The 13,048-nt window shown below is 37.7% G+C and overlaps 1 long non-coding RNA gene and 1 pseudogene across 1 annotated transcript; both read right to left on the bottom strand.

Moving 5' to 3' along the window:
• Nucleotides 1-5,527: 5,527 nt before the first annotated feature.
• On the bottom strand, nt 5,528-8,395 carry LOC144963865 (uncharacterized; annotated as a pseudogene).
• A 214-nt stretch (nt 8,396-8,609) lies between these two features.
• LOC144964297 (uncharacterized) lies at nt 8,610-9,695 on the bottom strand. Its single transcript, XR_013643799.1, has 2 exons — nt 9,524-9,695; nt 8,610-8,815 (listed from the first exon to the last, which is right to left on the bottom strand). It is a non-coding gene; the product is annotated as an uncharacterized LOC144964297 (long non-coding RNA).
• Between the last annotated feature and the right edge of the window lie 3,353 nt (nt 9,696-13,048).

Here is a 13,048-nt window from a genome sequence, read left to right as displayed (position 1 = left end):
TACTTTTTTTTTTTTACAAGATTCAAAAATTTATTTGTAGGCAATTGTCAATATAACTCATACAAGAATATAATATTTTCATCAACAAATCAAGTATAATAAAATCAATAAAAAAGCAAGGCAAACAATGATAGTATAATGATAATAATAGTAATAATAATAATATAATAATATATATAATAATAATAATAATAATAATAATGATAATTATAATGGTGATAATAATAATGTATAATCTTCTAATTAATAGATTAGTTATTTAATAGTTTGAATTATAAATTAATAATTTAAAAAATAAGTCCTTGGTGCAACTCTAATAATTCACATTTTATGAATCAACATAAGATACGACATGACGATAATGATTTTTTACACTGTACAATGGGATTTGTTTACATAAGATTTATATAATCATGAAATATTCTTATAGCAAGAGTAATATTATTGCTGCTACTACTACTACTACTACTACTACTACTACTACTACTACTACTACTACTACTACTACACTACTACTACTACTACTACTACTACTACTACACTACCACTACTACTACTACTACTACTACTACTACTAACTACTACTACTAGCACTACTACTACTACCACCACTACTACTACTACTACTACTACTACTACTACTACTACTACTACTACCACTACTTCTACTATTACGACTACTACATCTACAACAACAACAACACTACTACTACTATACTACTACTACTACTACTACATACTACTACTATTAACTACTTACTACTACTACTTACTACTACACTACTACTATACTACTAGTAATGGATGAAATAGAGGTTGCATATTTCTGTGCTTTACTGCGTGGAAAAAAAAGACAAATTGAAAGAGAAAACAATATTGGTTGCATCCTTTAATGACCCAAAGATTGCTCAAGGGTCAATTCCGTAGACTCTATGGTGATCTCCGATCTTATCTTAAAATGACTTTCTTGGAATCACCTCATTTTACCCAGGTGCAAATGAGTACCAGTTTGCTGATGAAAGTAATCTTTGACGGACTAGCATCATTCAAGAGGATAATAGAAAGTCAGCATGGCTCGGTGGTTCGGTCTTTGCTTCGTACCCGAAAGGCATCAGTTCGATCACCCGCTGATGCGCTGTGTTGCCTTGAGTAAGTCACCTCGCCTAGCTCAATTTGCGGTGCTACACTGCGCCTACGCCTGGGTTATACCTCGCCCTAGCTCAATTTGCGGCGCTGCATTGCGGCTGACGCCTGGGTTATTCCAGTCTTCCCTTGGAATAGATCCTCGAGAAAAATTTCCCCTATGGGATGAAAAAGGGAATTTTTTTTTTTTTTTAAATTTTAAACTGTTATCTGTCTGCTCAACGCTACAGCAACATGGATAAGTTCCGGATTTATAAGCTTAGGAGGCAAGATGGCCCATGGTTAGCGCGTTGTACTCTGGACTCAGAGGTTCTGTGTTCGATTCCGACCGAAGCCAATTTGTACTTTCTAGAGCAAGAAAATTTACTCCAATCACTCACTCCATTCAGGTGTAAAAGGGTACCTGTCAAGCTGGGATAGTAATCTGCGATAGACTAGCGTCCTGTTCAAAGGTTTTCAAACAAATACGTTAATTGTCCGCTTCACGCTATTGAAACCGGAATAACTCCTGCACCATTGGCTACAAGGCTCCAAAGGAGTTAATTTGTCTTACAATGAGTCCAAGTGGCTCAGAAGGACTTACTTAAAAATATTTTCATTGAAAATTCCCGAAATAAATAACGATAAAGATAATTGATCCCATAAGGTACCGAATAGATGTGCGACCGGTTTTAGACACGTTACTGCGTGTCACAAAGTGTGACACTTCTTAAATTATATTTATAAACATACGTTTTTAAATTGCCGAAAATGTTTGTGTTGCTATGCCTTCTGTACGTGGTTTCATCACATAGAATTATTTTTTGAATTGTTCTTGCTTTTTTATATTCAGAATTGAAATAAATAAATAAATCATAACTGTGAAATTGAATGTAAGCTTCAGTTTAATATACGAAAACAGATAAAATGGACGTTTCGGGTTTCCCCTTCATCAACAACACGTGATGAATTAAAAACTACAGACGAATGAGATAATGTGGTAGTGGCGTTGTTAAGATGCATAAACAAAAACATTGATGGGCAGGAAATTGTATGCTACTTTGTGAGGAAGCGCAAATTAAAACAGAGCAATAGAAATTTATAAAAGGTGCGTACTTAATTATGTCAAAAGAGGGGAGGCGGGTAGGAACTGTGTAAAGCAGTATAGAAGACAGTGAACTAAAATAAAGTGTGGACTATTGTTGGAAAATAAATACAATGGAAGTGGAAATAAATACAAAATGTAAGGGATGTAGGTATTAATATATTAGTGGCATTAGCAGCAGCAGAAGCAACAGTAGTAGTAGTAGTAGTAGTAGTAGTAGTAGTAGTAGTAGTAGTAGTAGTAGTAGTAGTAGTAGTAGTGATGCAGAAAATAAAGACAGGCATTTCAATTTTGACACGGCGCCGCCAAGTCTGGGACTTTTTTGTCCTAGTGCGGAAGTCTGCTATATTTTTCTACTATCACAAACGATATGAACACGGGACTGGGACAGTCCTGTCCCGTTGATTTTGTAGCATTTCACAACGGCTTGGGACACAACGGGACTGTTTTGTCCCGTCCCAATAGGTGCGGAAGATTTCTCTAAATTCTATATGTTACAGATTTGGGACAGGACTGTCCCGGGACAGTCCTGTCCTAGTGCGGAAGAGGGTTTACTTACGTATCAACTATGGTTGCCAATTTGGCATTCTTTTTGCCAAAAGCAAAATTTATAGATATTTTGTATAAGTCTATTGGAATAGTGGCAAGGAAAATGTCTTAATAGATTACTATTTACACATATGTTTCTGTATTTACAATACAACAGAGTGATCAACGCAATACTAATTTCTAGTGCACTTTCTGACTTTGGTATCAATTGGTTGTAATGGGTTATTTTTATTTTTGAACGTCGATTTTGGCATGATTCCACAAAATAATCTTCTTGTGTCCTAAAAGAATGCGCCGAGTCATGACCTGACCTAGCCGTGTGTAGTCTATGTCATGTGTACTCATGACCTTTTCTACTCGTTTTGCCCGCGACAGTTTACAAATATTATTTCTTCTGCTTTTACAAAAGATCGATATATTTCTACAACTACAATTGCCAGTTTTGTATTTTGCCTATTGAGGTGAGTAATTAGTATAAATTCATCATTAGCTGTATAAACTAGTACAATATGGTTATGACGTAACCCAAACTAGTCCTACTACTTAGCAGCCAGTTCATGTGCATAGCTGAAGTTGGTAAGGACATTGCAGGTTTTACAAGTTGGTTCTTTTCAGGAGACACGGACACAGAGTGTGTTGTAAAAAGAAATAAAGGTGATAATAGATTAGCAAGCCTCTATGATTTTTGCTGATAGTGAACAGATCCAATAATCCTGGGTTTCAGTGTGAGTCAGATTATTTCTAGTTATTTCCACACAATCTCTCCATGTTGGCTTCTATCAACAGTAATGGGTGGTGGGGTCCCTTCATACGGTACAAGCCATTGTCATGCTTGTGATACCAAATGCTATCAGTCCATTTAACGTTACTAAACCGGGATAGACTCTGTATCATAGTTCTTTATCATTCAATGGACTCAATAACTAAAGTAAATTATGTTTCTCGTTTTAACAGTGAAATGGCGGACAGAAATATATGGGAACAACTCCTGTCTGTTGAGCCGGAGAACAGCTCTGAAGAGGAATCTTCATCTGAAGAAGATTTATTTCAGAATCAGTTTGACGTTGAGGATGGTGAAATGGACGAAGCAGTTGGTGGGATGATGATGATGATGATGATGATGAGGATGATAATGACTTGCAGACTGCCAGCTATACCGAGCTATTGCCTGTGGTTGCAACCAACACCGAGCTGTTGCCCGTGGTTGCCAACGACATCGCTTCAGATGCTGGCTGCTACAAGTCATGGATGGTAGATTGGAGTATGACCAAACCTGCAGCTACCAAAACGCCAGCCCGCAATATTTTGAGGTTACCTCATGACCGCACTCCCGCAACAGGACATGTGGAGACACCAGAGAGCGCCTTTCTGCTGTTTTCACGGCGTTCATGATCGACGAGTGCGTAAAATACACAAATATTGAAGGGAGGAGGGTGAAAGGCATGAAATGGACAGTCTGCACAAGGGATGAGATCTCTGCCCTTATTGGGTGCTTGCTGTATGCAGGCTCCAGGAAGGAAAACATGACAGATATAAAGATGTTGTTCGATGTTTTGGATGGACTGCAAATTTTACGGGCTTGTTTCTCTCGGAACCGTTTTTCGTCTCTTTTGACTTACATGCGCTTTGACGAGAAGCCAACGAAGAGCCAGGGATCTGTTTGCTCCAATCAGGGACATTTGGAACAAGTTCCAGATTGCCCTTCAGATGCACTATGCGCCGGGAGAAGCCCTCACAGTAGACGAGCAACTTGTCAATTTCCGTGGTCGTTGTGCCTTTCTGCAGTATATCCCCTCGAAGCCTGACAAGTATGGCATCAAAATATTTTGGGTGTGTGATGCCGCCAACGCCTTTCCGTGCTACGGCATACCATATCTTGGAAAGGGAACACAGCGCGAAACAGCCAGCAGTGTTGGAGCATCTACTGTTCTAAACCTGGTCCAGCGCTATTTTCAGTCTGGAAGGAACGTCACTTGTGACAATTACTTCACAGACTTCGAGCTGTCCCAAAAACTGCTGCGCCAAAAGCTAACTCTTGTGGGGACAGTAAGGAGGAACAAGACGTTTTTGCCTCAGATATTTAAGGACAAAAAGCATCTCTCCCTTCACCAATCCATGTTTGCATCCAAGGACAGCACCACACTGGTGAGCTACCAGACCAAACGGAACATGAATGTAAACCTCCTCAGCACTAGGCGACGTGACGTCAGACTGTGGAATCCTATTTAGATTTCCGTTACAACACAATGAGCCCATAAGGAATTGGGATATCAAACCTGCAGATGATGCTGTGCGTTTATTTTTTTTTTAAACTCGCAACATCACCAGCCGAATATAACGTACCAACACACAAATTATTATCAAATTAATATCATCATCATCATCACCATCATCACCATCATCATCATCATCATCATTATTATTGTGATTATTATTATTATTATAATTATTATTATTATTATTATCATTATCATCATCATCATCACCATCATTATCATCATCATCTTCATTATTATTATTATTATTATTATTATTATTATTATTATTATTATTATTATTATTCAGAGAGAGAGAGAGAGAGAGAGAGAGAGAGAGAGAGAGTGAGAGAGAGAGAGAGGGGGGGGGGCTGGGGCCAAAAGACCTGGCGTGTGGCGAATCGGTGGCACAAAACACTTCTCTCTTCCCAAGTCACCGGGTCTAAGAGGACCCGCGAGTGGCGAATGAGACGTAAGAAATAAATCTCTATTTAGCTATAGGCGGGTCTAAAAGACCACGCATGTGGTGAATAGGGTGCGTTTTAGGGAGTGGCGGTAAAGGTTAATTTGCTTTCCCCCCTTCCTTGCCAAGCGTAACAATCTAACAGCATCTTTTTTCTTCATACGACACAACCAAGAACCAGTCTTGTTGTGTTTCCACATATTCAAGGACGAACGTAAAAGAAGAGACGCTCTCCTCCTCTTTGACATATCGTAGTCCAAATCTCCGAAGAGTCGCTCACCAGTGAGATTGGACAGTGGACACGTTGAAAGAATGTTCCTGACATCGCTGTCCAACTCACCAGCAAACAGACCCTCTCCGATAAATTCAGACAGCTGGCGTTTCAAAACATCATTGAATTTACAATACAAAGACTTTAAAACAGTAGTATACAAATCATTATCAGAATCAACATATGGACATGGAAATTCATTGGAATCAAATTCAGGAAATACTGCCACATCAGCATTAACATCTTGTTTTTCAAAAAATGAAGCAAGTATCTTTACATAAGCTGGAAAATCAGCATAGGACTTTCTACTGTTCATCAACAACCAATATGGTGCTGTGACAAGACAATTCATTTTTGCCAAGGCAGAGACAAGAATCATAACATTACTGTCTAAAACATCTTCTAAAATAGACTGTAGTTTTAAATTATCATTTGAAGCATACTTCTTAAGAAAATTGATGATGTGGTCACGATGGAAGACCAAAGCTGAGGCATTGTGAAATATATTGTTAAAACGATTCGTCCTGTAGCTAGTAAATCTGGACTTGACATTTTCATATTCCATAAATCCCAACCATTCTGACCTACATCCACTTTTCTCATCCCCTCTTGGCCCAAACACTTCAGCAGCTGCTCTAATTACTCTAAGGGCTGCAGCCTCACTAGAATTGTGAAATTTTGAAAATTTGTCACATTTATCCCTGCCCAATTTACTACCAAACTGAGCTTCAACCTCTTTCAGGGATGATTCAGCAGCAGAAGCTAAGCCAAGCAAAAAATGAGCGTTACAAAACAAAAAATGAGTAGGTACTACAGTCTGTTCCTAACACTTCATTCTTATAACCAGCCATTTTCTTATCAAACAATTTCATAACAACTGCCCTGTCACTCATTAAACACTTCATCTTGATTAAGATTTCTCTAAACAAACTATCACGTAATGATTCCTCATTTGATTGACAATAGATATCCGACAATTCAGAAAACAATTCAATAGCCTTTTCTAAGAGGGTATCAGCATTTTCAGAAGCGATCTCAGTAAAACCTAAACTCATTGTACCTCCATTCGATAAAACAATGTGGTTTTCTAAATATCTCCGTTTCTGTCTGGATGTTTCATCTGTAGAAAAAGTGAAATGGGGAGCATCCATAATGGATTCAACAATTTGGGTTTTAGATAAGTAATTACCAGCATTTGAAATATTCAAAGCACATTGAATTTTTGGGAGGGAACATATGGGAATCTCCTTCTTATACAGATATTTAGAAACAATATTGATTATATTGGAGCACTTCGAGGCAGCAACATCAGCCTCTCCTTGCAGTGCCATATATGTCATATAAACATCATCAGAGTTTGCATTATTAACATTTCCAGGACATTTTAAATTCAAAGTAGTACAATCATTTTCAGAATTCAAAATTGCCTCGGAAATTGCAATTGTTTCAAAATATTTCTTTTTATAATTTGATTTTTGAGTCTGTTCAGATTTAATCTGACGTTTTAAGTTCAAAATAATTTCATTTTGTTGGTCAATTGTGGAAGACAATTCATCAATTTTTTTCCCCCGAGAATTGATAGAATGTAAATAACATTTAATTTCTTCTCTATCCTTAATTTTAATATCAGCTTGAACACCTTTATTGACTTTATGTAGGTCTATTGAAGGTTTGTCTTGCAGTTCAGCAATTGTCTCTTTAAGGACACAGTTAGATAACTTAAGCGAAGCGAATTAACCTCCTCCAAAGCAACTGCAATTTTTTTTTCTTGCTTTTTCAACAATAGTGAATCAGGGTTTTTTCCAGAAGTGAAATTTGATCTAGCTAATTTGGATTCAAAAAAGGGTTGACTCATGAATGTGTTAAAAGTTTCAGCATTTTTCTTGAGGGTTTTAACTTTCTTTAATAATTTGGAAACTTTATAAATAACTTTGGATCTGCTAACTGGTGAAGATAACTTTGAAAAAAATATTTGAAGCCATGTGTTTATAAAATCAACGGGGAGGGATTCTTTTGACCTAAACTTTTCTAATGCAAATACAAAATTATTGGATATAACAAAATCTTGGGGCGGGGAATAGTCAATGTCAGTATGAGAACCAGAAACAGAAAGCAATACTGATCGACTAAGGCCAACATCCATTAAAACAGAAGGAATTTCATTAAAGTCTATGTGGGCATCGATGAAGTCCATATATCTTTCACCCTGCACGAGAGCTCCAGCAGTTTTCCAGGCACTCTGGCATCTGTGCTGCAACTGCGACACGGTTACGGATTGTCCAGAGTGAACTCTAGCCAACCAATCATGTACCTAGTTAATGACAAAAACAGTAAAGAGGAAGACGTTAACGAAGATCATGTACCTAGTTAATGACAAAAACAGAAAAGAGGAAGACGTTAAAGAAGATCATGTACCTAGTTAATGACAAAAGCAGAAAAGAGGAAGACGTTAACGAAGATCATGTACCTAGTTAATGACAAAAACAGAAAAGAGGAAGACATTAACGAAGATATATACAATGATTATAGTACTACTCTCCACGGGCTACATCTCATAGTCTTAACTAAAAATTGCGTGTTCTAGCAGGATTTGAGCACACTAAATATAATCACGGTACATGATAAAGCATTCTAGAGTCGGGTTACGGAATTACATTTTTAAAATACAAAACAACTCTCCAAATTCACATATGCTCTGATTCAAGCACATTGACCGGCGTCGAGATATCCGGGTTGTACTGTACAACATCTCTCCAAATTCATATATATATGCTCTGATTAAAGCACATTTGCTCCTGCTCCCAGGAGCGTGAGTACTGCACTGATACTCTGTCTTTCAAAATATTAAAAAGCAAAAGAACTTACATCGTTCCAAGTGGCATTGCCTTCATCCTTTAGCAGGTGCAGCTGACACAGAAGTTTGTTTGTCAATGGAGGCACAGGGCTGGGAAGGCTTGGTCGACGACCTTTGCCAGTCATAAGGAAAATGCTTGCAAGCCTTTTGAAGGGATCATCCCTCAAAGAAGATGGGAAGGGTGTTGAAATTGAAACTGTTGGAAGAAAAAAAGAGTAGGGAATTATAAACAAATGCCAAAGGGAAATCAAACAATGTACAATATATGAGCAGTCATAATAGTATGAGCATTTCTCCAGTGCTTCACTTCACCACAATAAAAAATATGCTGAAAGCATCTGCTACATACATTACACAGCAGCAATAGGTCTATGCTAATTTGTGAAAGTTTAAAGATCCAAACTTGATACCTGCTGCTCGAGTAGAAAGAAAACGGCACTGCAATTGCACTCTCGTCCCAGATATTATATGGAATTGCAAAACTAATTATTGAGTCATTGAGAGAACGGTAGATAAGACTAAAAGATATTTGCACTTGTACTAAACAAACAAAAACATCGACATTTCGTTGCTAAAAATAGCCATCTCAGCCCCCCCCCCCCCCCCCAAACTAGTAATTGCATTATTCGATTAACAGCTTAAAATCACGATCAAAATTTCTTATACCTACACTCCGAAATATACATATTTGTTAAAAATAGGTGAAATGGATGTCATTATGCTTCCAAATTAATTAGATGACCGTGAAAACCACAGTCTACTTGATTGAGATTGAGACTTAGCTCACTTCGCTTTACCGTCACCGAAAAACGGACACACAAACACCACACTTTCAGACAAAAACAGTGGAAGAAATGTTTTTAAAACATGATAATAATATTTAAATGTATCATTAGCTACTTACTGGTTTCGTTTTGTTGAGACATCTCTGTCCATCGCAACCCGTCATTCGCCGTCGAATCGACGATTGCTCTCAGTCGGCCATTATCCAACCTCGTTCAAAATGAGTGGAAAACTGCGGATAGTGTCTTCATAAAAGTAGCTCTGCCTCACTCGTGGAATTAAAACTCCATACAAAGTTGGTGTATTTAGACGTAAAAATGCATCCCCGATCGTTTGATGAAACAGCAAAGACCTTTAAATTTGAAAGGACCTGATAATTTTTACATTTTGGTCTTTACTTGAGATTTAAACCGCCTTCTACCACTCAAAGAAAAAATGCTGTTGAATGCGCATGACAGGAAATCTCCGTTGTCCAGATTGTCGAAAACCACGAGAAAATCTGTTAATTCACCGCCGAGTTATCCTTTTTTAAATAAGGCGAAGTTTAAAAATAAGAGATCGTCTTCACGGTCCAAGCCGGGTTGATAGTACTTTTAAAGCCCATGAGTACTATTTAACAGAACCCGTTTTTGTTGACATTTAATGTCACAATTGAAAAAGAAAACAAAACTATTTCATTGGTGCACATAATTTTTTGTTTCATTTTAAAAATAAGGGGGAAAGTAGAAAGGGAAAATGGCACTCGATATCCGATTCTGCGTTACGGCAGCCATTTTCCACTCACCCTAGGCATGGGTTTGGAATACCTACTAAGAGGAATACACTCAAATGTTTGCAAATCATATGTTAAGAAAAAAAATAACAGTACATAACAGAGAGATGATTTACAAGGAAAAAAATATAATCTCCCAAAACTATAACTATACACGCAACTGTCTCCGGACAAAACCAAGTAATCTCATTCCAAGACAAAGACGGAAAGCATGTTGGAAAACAGATATAAGGGATAGAAATAGAAGACACATTAGGTACCTCCCTGCCCACTATGGGAGATCAGGAACCCAACCCTTGAGTGACGGTAGTGATGATTATGATGTGCTGTTGATGTTTATAGGTAGTGAAGATATTGTGATGGTCGTTTGATGATTATGTGGTTTTGGTTGCATTTTGACGTACTTCGCCGATTTTTTTACTGTCTCGCGAAATTCAAGGCAGGAGTTTCCCAAGGAGTTTTCTCCTTCAATCAAAATCTAAGGAGTTTTCAAGGAGTTCTTCAATTTAAGTAGGCCGTGGGAACCCTGCTAGATATTCAATTCGATAACATTTGTTGCTATTTGTTATTCAGGGTTTTACAGCGCTTGCAACACATTTAGGTTATTTTAGCGGCAGTAAAAAGGGGGGAAAGTTCTAGGTTTACATTTGAAAGCACACTAGAAAAAGTAAGACAAAGGGAAAATAGGGAACATTCCAAGGGCATACCATCAATGTGTGATATCACCAAAAAGTCTCATCCAGGCACCAGCACTGAATTCCACTAAGAGGAAACCACTCAAATGCGTACTTTATGTATTTTTGTTTTTAAACCCACATATTTAGCAATACATAACAGAGGGAATTTTTAATTCAGAAAAGTGAGTGGAGCAGGCACTTATGTTGGTAACAACAAGAGATCAAGTGAGTAGAAAAGTGTCAGAAGACAATAGAGAATAAAAAAAATTTCGCGGCGGTGGTGGGGTTTGAACCTGCGACCGTGTGAGCTATCCACGAATACAAAAATATTCGTATCAAACTCAGGTCATTTCTAGAGCTCTCTTTCACCCACTTCTGGAGACCGCGGGATCGCTCGCCACACAACCATCGCGAAGTTATTTGACCAGCAGTTAAGCATAATAGCCAATATTCTCAACACAAATATATAACATAGAAACGATTGAGACATTGAGTATGCTCCGGTATATGGGATGAATTTTTAATTCAGAAAAGTGAGTGGAGCAGGCACTTATGACAGAGGGATGATCTCCCAAAACTTTAGCTATACATTTGACCGTTTCCCTCTCAGTCAAGGACTTCAGGGAACGGACAAAACTAAGTAATCTCTCTTCAAGTCCCTGTCAAAAAGAGAAAACAAGTTGGAAAACATATTATAGGTATTGTTACTGCAACCTAGTGGTTATGCAATTTATAAATTTGACTCATGAATATCTAACAACTTGCAAAACGTAACATAACAATGGAAAAAGAGTAGATTAAAAATAATTTGAACAGTTGCCTTCCGAGTCGATCACCACCATTGCATATTGTAATATTTTATCTTTCTTTTGACAAGTAAACACCATCAGAAAAAGACATGTTTACAGAAAAAACAGAATTGAAAAGATTTTACTTACGGGTAAAGTTGCTGAGAAGAAAAGAAGAGGGAGACAGAAGAGGGTAGATTACATTGACACTCTGAACGGATGGATTGGTGGAGGAGGAACAGGAATCGAACTATTGAGAAGATCTGAGGACAGATATGGTTGGAGAGACACGATCGCCGATGTCTGCAACAGGCCTAGCACTTGATGATGATGATGACAAGATGACTTCTAAATTAATAACGTGAAGATAGAAAAGTGGGTGAGAGAGAAATGTGAGTAAAGGAGAGACAGAGAAAAAAGAGAGACAGAGGGTGTATGTGTGTGTGAATGTGTGTGTGTGTGTTTGTGTGTGTGTGTGTATGAGAGAGAGAGAGAGAGAGTTATGTATTGATTTTCTATTTCTTTCCCAATCCCTACCCAACATCCATTCATCCACGGACACCACTGGCCTTGTGTCACTATTATCAAATGGTGCCACCCTATCTCGGCTAACGCCATAAAGATGCGATTGTCAACAAAATTCATGCAAATGAATACAGGTGTCAAAATTTGACACAAGACACGATGGTGATTTTTTCATCACTCTGCCGTGGAGCAACCTGAATGCTTTTCATAGAAATATTTTTGACACTGCAAAAACAGCGGAAGATTATCACCGCTGAATCATTGTTATTATCATCACAGGGACGGCTGGTAATAATGGGCAGGGTGGGCAAATACCAGCCTGTTTTTTCAAGTTATATGCTGTATTACCAGGTCCGAAATAATCAAATTTAAATTAGATAATTTAAAAAGTTACTACTTAAATTTGATACTTCGTATTGAAATCAATTTGTGTGTATCTTTGATAGATTGCGAAACACCATGCACCCCGTAATGCATAAACCAGGATACTCTCCTGTTCTTTTTATCATCCCCCCCCCCCCCCGCCCCAACCACTCCACTCCGCCCACATTGTCATCTCATCGTCACGTCGTCTGACGGTGAACTAACTCCATTTTTTGCTGTCTGGCCTCTCTAGTACTAGGTCGGGCTAATTCAAATGAGCCCACCTTATTAACCAGTGAACACTAAATAGAGATTTTGGCAAACGAACTTTTTCTTATTTATTGCCTTACTTGTGTTGGGAAGGTTCCAGTATTGAATTAAATTTATTAATTTACTAATATTACATCAATTTAGTATTAATTTGTGTTGTTTTAATATATTTGTTTATCCATTTAAATTATTTCTTTTTTTTTTTCTCGTTTTCTTTAGTGTTTCTCAAAACTCATTTATTTAAATTGTTT

This window comes from Berghia stephanieae, chromosome 2 (assembly GCF_034508935.2).
Source record: "Berghia stephanieae isolate SIO BIC M18660-M18661 chromosome 2, UCSD_Bste_1.3, whole genome shotgun sequence".
Taxonomy (NCBI): Eukaryota; Metazoa; Mollusca; class Gastropoda; order Nudibranchia; family Aeolidiidae; genus Berghia; species Berghia stephanieae.
Note: the sequence above shows the minus strand (reverse complement) of the source record. Positions and strands in the feature narration are given on the sequence as shown.